The sequence below is a fragment of the Tamandua tetradactyla genome, chromosome 11 (genome assembly GCF_023851605.1).
Source record: "Tamandua tetradactyla isolate mTamTet1 chromosome 11, mTamTet1.pri, whole genome shotgun sequence".
Classification (NCBI taxonomy): domain Eukaryota; kingdom Metazoa; phylum Chordata; class Mammalia; order Pilosa; family Myrmecophagidae; genus Tamandua; species Tamandua tetradactyla.
The window spans coordinates 92,334,730-92,341,049 of NC_135337.1; the positions used below are offsets into that span (position 1 = coordinate 92,334,730).

The window sequence follows — 6,320 nt, forward strand, 5'->3', positions numbered from 1 at the left end:
AGTCATGGCCCCTTAATCAATTTCCAGACTTGAGTCAGTTTACAGACCCAGAGCTCCTTGAATGAAGGGGAGGCCAGGTTCCTTTGGGGAAGAACTCTGTTACACTGCCACAAATTTATACTGTTACTCTCCCTCCAAGCCTTCCCCAAGGAGACCAATGGCCTTTTACCAGGGTAACTGCATTGGGGAAAAGGAAATGATCAGATATTTCAGGGATTATTAGACACTGGTTCCGAAGTGGCATTAATTCCAGGGGACCCAAAACATCGCTCTGGTCCACCAGACAGTCGGGGCTTATGGAGGCCAGGTGATCAATGGTGTTTTAGCTCAGGCCCATCTCACAGTGGGTCCAGTAGGCCCCCAGACCCATTCTGCATTTATTTCCCCAGTTCTAGAATGTATAATTGGTACAGACATACTGAACAACTGGCAGAATCCCCACATTGGCTCTCTAACTCATGCAGTGAAAGCTATTAAGGTGGGAAGGGCCAAGTGGAGGCCAATAGCACTGCCCCTACCTAACAAAATAGTAAATCAGAAGCAATACTGGATTCCTGAAGGGACTGCAGAGATTACTGCCACTCTTAGGGACTTGAAGGATGCAGGGGTGGTGATTCCCACCACATCCCCTTTCAACTCTACTATTTGGCCTGTGCAGGAAACAGATGGGTCTTGGTGGATGACAGTGGAATATTGTAAGCTCAGCCAGGTGGTAATTCCAATTGCAGCTGCTGTTCCAGATGTGGTATCATTGCTTGAGTAAATCAGTATATCCCCTGGTCCCTGGTACTTGGTATGTAGCTATTAATCTGGCAAGTGCTTTTTTTCTCAATAGCTGATAGTAAGGACCACCAGAAGCAGTTTGCTTTCAGCTTGCAAGGTCAGCAATATACTTTCACTCTCCTATCTCATCAACTCTCCAGTCCTATGTCCTAATCTTGTCCATAAGGACCCTGATCATTTCTCCCTCCCATGAGGCATCACACTGGTCCGTTATATTGATGATAATATGTTGATTGGATCTAGTGAACAAGAAGTAGCAACCACTCTAGACTTACTGGTAAAGCATTTGTGTGTCAGAGGATCGGAGATAAATCCAACAGAAATACAGGGGCCTTCCACCTCAGTGAAATTTCTAGGTGTCCAGTGATGTGGGGCATGTCAAGATATCCCTTCTAAGGTGGAAGATAAGTTGCTGCATCTGGCCCCTCCTATGACCAAAAAAAGAGGCACAATGCCTAGTTGGTCTCTTTGGATTTTGGTGACAACATATTCTTCATTTGGGTGTGCTACTCTGGCCCACTTATTGAATGACCAGAAAAGCTGCTAATTTTGAGTGGGACTTGAAAAAGAGGAGGATCTGTGACAGGTCCAGGCTACTGTGCAAGCTGCTCTGCCACCTTGACCATATGATCCAGCAGATACAATGGTGCTGGAAGTGTCAGTGGCAAATAGAGATGTTGTTTGGAGCCTTTGGCAGTCCCCTATAGGAGAATCACAAATCAGACCCTTAGGATTTTGGAGCAAAGCCTTACCATCTGCTGCAGATCACTACTCTCCTTTTGAGAAACAGCTTTTGGCCTGTTACTGGGCCTTAGTAGAGACTGAATGCTTAACCATGGGCCACCAAGTTACCATGAGACCTGAGTTGCCTATCATGAGCTGGGAGTTGTCTGACCCATAAAGCCATAAATTTGGGCATGTGCAGCAGCACTCTATTGTAAAATGGAAATGGTATATATGAGATATGGCCAGAGCAGGTTCTGAAGGCACAAGTAAATTACATGAGGAAATGACCCAAATGTCTGTGGTCTCCACTCCTACCACATTCCCTTCTCTTTCCCTGACCAGAGCTATGGAATCTAGGGATTTCCTTACAGTTAATTGACTGAGGAAGAGAAAACTCAGGCCTGGTTTACAGGTGGTTCAGCACAACATGCAGGTACCACCCAAAAGTGGACAGCTGCAGCACTACAACCCTTTCTGGGGTGTCCTTGAAGGACAGAGGTGAGGGGAAATCTTCCCAGTGGGGAAAACTTCAGGCAGTGCACCTGGTTGTTCATTTCACTTGGAAGGAGGTGCATTTGTGTATTGACTCATGGGCTGTTGGTAATGGTTTAGCTGGATGGTCAGGGACTTGGAAAGACCATAATTGGAAAATTGGTGACAAAGAGGTCTGGGGAAGAAGTATGTGGATAGATCTTTCTGAGTGGGCCAAAAATATGAAGATATTTGTGTCCTGTTGTGAATGTGCACCACAGGGTGACTTCAGCAGAGGAAGTTTTTAATAATCAAGTGGATAAGATGACCCGTTCTGTGGATTCCAATCAGCCTCTTTCCCCAGCAACTCCTGTCATTGCTCAATGGGCTCATGAACAAAGTGGTAATCGTGGTAGGGATGGAGGTTATGCATGGGCTTAGCAACATGGACTTCAACTCACCAAGGCTGAGCTGGCTACAGCCACTGCTGAGTGCCTAATCTGCCAGCAGCATAGACCCACACTCAGCTCCCGATATGGCACCATTTCCTGAGGTGACTAGCCAGCTACATGGTGGCAGGTTGATTACATTGGACTACTCCCTTCGTGGAAGGGGCAGCAATTTGTTCTAACTGGAATAGACACATACTCTGGATATGGGTTTGCTTTCCCTACATGCAATTCTTCTGCCAAAACTACCATCCGTGGGCTAACAGAATTCCTTATCCATCGTCATGGTATCCCATACAGCATTGTTTCTGATCAAGGAACATTCACAGCAAATGAAGTATGGGAATGGGCACATGCTCATGGAATTCTCTGGTCTTCCCATGTTCCCCATCATCCGGAAGCAGATGGATTGATAGAACTGTGGAGTAGCATTTTGAAAACTCCATTACAATGCCAACTAGGTGGTAATACCTTGAAGAGCTGGGGTAATGTTCTCCAGGAAGCTGTATATGCTCTGATTCAATGTCCACTGTATAGTGCTGTTTCTCCCATAGCCAGGATCCATGGGGCCAGGAACCAAGGGGTGAAATGGGAGTGGTACCACTCACTATTACCCCTAGTGATCCACTAGGAAAATTTTTACTCCCTGTCCTTACTACCCTGAGCTCTGCTGGTCTACAGGGTTTAGTTTCCAAAAGGGGGAGTGCTTCCACCAGTGGAAACAACAATGATTCCATTGAACTGGGGTCTAAGACTGCCACCTGGTCACTTTGGGCTTCTCATGCCCCTGGATCCACAAGCCATGAAGGGGATTACATTATTGGCTGGGGTGATCGATCCTGAGTATAAGGGGGAAATAGGACTGCAACTACAAAATGGAGGTAAAGAAGAGTTTTCTTGGAATATAGGAGATCCCCTAAGGTGTCTTTTAGTACACCATGCCCTGTGATTAAAGTCAATGGAAAACTGCAACAACCCAATCCAGGAAGAACTACCAATGGCTCTGAAACTTCAGGAATGAAGGTTTGGGTCACCCCACCAGGCAAAGAACCGTGGCCAGCTGACCTGCTTCCTGAGGGTAAAGGGAACATGGAATAGGTAGTGGAAGAAGTTAGTGATAAATATGAACTATGACCATGTGATCAGTTACAGAAACAAGGACTGTAATGCTGTTTTGTTCATGTTATACTGTTTTTGTTGTAAGATATCAAGTTTCAGAGTGAATATTACCCAAGGACTTGCACCCCACTTTGGAGAGATTTAACGTTATATGTAGGACAGTTGAGTTTTGTTAGGTGAAAGAAAAAAGGTGTGTTTTATTGTTTTTTATTTAGAAATTAGGTGTGGTTTAAGGTGATATGTATACCTGCCAAGTTGACAAGGAGTGGACTGTCATGGTGAGGTTCATGTGTTGCCTTGGCCAAGTGGTGATACCTATTTGTCTGGTTGGGCAAGTGCTGGCCTGTCTGTTGCAATGAAGACATTTCATAGAATTAAATCATGATCATGTCAGTTGCATCCATAGCTGATTCCAGTTGTAATCAGCCAAGGGGAGTGTCTTCTGCAATGTGTGATGCTTAATCTAATCACTGAAAGCCTTTTAAGGAGGATTCAGAAGAGACAGGCTCTCTTCCTGCTTCGGCCGGTGAGACACTCCTTTGGAGTTCATCCAGACCCTCCATTGAAATCATCAGCTTCACAACCTGCATTGTGGGTTTTGGATCCTGCATTCCCACAGTTAAGTGAGACACTTTTATAAATTTTATATTTGCAAGCATTTCCTGTTGATTCTGTTTCTCTATAGAACTCTAACGAATACATCCATCTATCAGGATTTCATACTGATTCCTCCAACCCCAATACAACAGCATGAATTCTTTATAGAATTGCCCCATTCCTTATCTCCAACTCCAACTGTGAGTAGGACCTTTTGAAAAGGTTGCTTTGGTTAGGGTTTAGCTCATCTAAATCAGGATGGGTCTTAATCCTATTACTGGAGACCTTTAGAAGCAGAATGAAATTCAAAAACAGTGAGAAGGCAAGAACTGAGTCAGGAACAGAAAGGTTAGATTAGGAGACACTGCCATGTGCCCTGCCATATGATAACTAAGGTCACCAGGATTACAGGCAGCCAACCCCCAAATGCCACAGTCTTTGGGGAGAAAGCATTACCTTGATGATACCTTGTTTTGGACTTTCTTGAACTCCTCCCAACCATAAGCTACTGAATTACCATTGTTCAAATCAATCTATTTATGGTATTTGCTTAAGCAGCCAAAGAAATTTAAATAAGTAATATATAATGTGAACCAGGAATATCATCTGGAAAAATTAAGGGAATGATGAAACACATAGTTGTTTATTATAAGAAGAGAGTTTTCTGGCAAAACATAGGCCAGGTGGAGCATCAAAAAGAATAATGGAGGTGGTGTCATCAATATGGTGACATAAGACATCCTGTGGAAAAGTCTCCCCTAAGAACTAACTAATAAAAGGACAATTTCCACTGCTTGGATCTCTGGAGGGACTATGGAGACTACAGAAGGACTTCACAAATGTTGACTCAATGAATTGGAAAATAATTTCTAAGAACAGGGAGGTCATTTCCTTCCTGGACCCACCAATCTTGATCCCTCCTCCTTACTTGGTCCCACAGAGCTTGGGAGTCACGCAGAGGCAGCACAGCCTGGTACTCCCTGCTGTGATACAGACTCTACAGCCACTCAGAGCAGCGAGTTAAAATCCCATGCATGGAGCACCAGTTGTGCCGGCCAGGTTGGCTTGTCTTGGGAGCTGTGAGGGGTTGCTTATCCTGAACATCAGGTGACCATTGACATCTGTCATGTCATTGAGGCCTTTTGAAAGTCCACTTCCTTACAGACCTAATGATTGCCTTTGCCTTTGTGTGGGGATTCAAAGGTATTGTGGCTTTTGATTTAATCATTTTCTTCATTATGAAAACTCAAACAAAGATGGACCAGTATGACCAGCCAAATATTTTGTGGGACAAGGAATACATTCTATGATGAACCACCATCTAATGTCAAAAACATGGAGAGAGTTGAGAATTCCATGACATACGCTTCCAATGGATGGAAGATGTACAGAGATTCTTCCTATTAATCAACACTGGTGCCCAAAGTGGCTCAGGAACTTCCAGTGATTTCACTGTGGATGGCTTCAAGGAAGCTTTTTTACAGCAGTAGTAGTAACTATGAGACATCTACAAAAAGAGCCCCCACAAAGGGAAGAGGAGGAAAGTAAAAAACACAGATCACTATTAAACTACATGCCTGGAGGCAAGTCATGTGTTGAGATGGAGGCCTGGATCAGGAGATATCCTATCATTTCAGATCAACAAAAGCAACTATATGTGATAAATTTTGACATTAGGCTGCAGAAATACAAGAACTTATAGGCAGACCTTGATGAGATCAGTAAAGAACTCATCTGGATAAAATATTGGCTATAGAGACGATTAGAGTTCATGGCTGCTGCTGAATACAATAGACTGAAGCAAGTTAAGGGATTTGCAGATTACAAAAGTAAAAAGAGTTACTATAACCAGTCAAAGATAAATTGTCACACCTCAGGGAGATGGTTGGAAATTATGATAGAAGGAAAATATAGAAGAGAGATGTCACATTGTTTGAGAGATTAAGGTGTATTAGTCTGACATCTCTTCAGTGTTCTCAGAAAGTGAGTGACTTTGAACTCCAACCTGGGGGTGGTGGGCACATCTTTGTGACCATTACAAAGTTCTGATAGCTTTAATGTCAGTTTAATATCAGCATCACAGCACTTTTAAAATAGCTTTTGATAACAACTGGGTTAAACACTCCAATTAGGGATTTTATGCCTTAAACATAGGCCCCTGTATTAAGAACTACA

At 43.6% G+C, this 6,320-nt stretch overlaps 1 pseudogene; it reads left to right on the top strand.

The window, feature by feature from the left end:
• The first annotated feature begins 5,288 nt into the window (after positions 1-5,288).
• Positions 5,289-6,059, top strand: LOC143649240 (occludin pseudogene; annotated as a pseudogene).
• Positions 6,060-6,320: the final 261 nt, after the last annotated feature.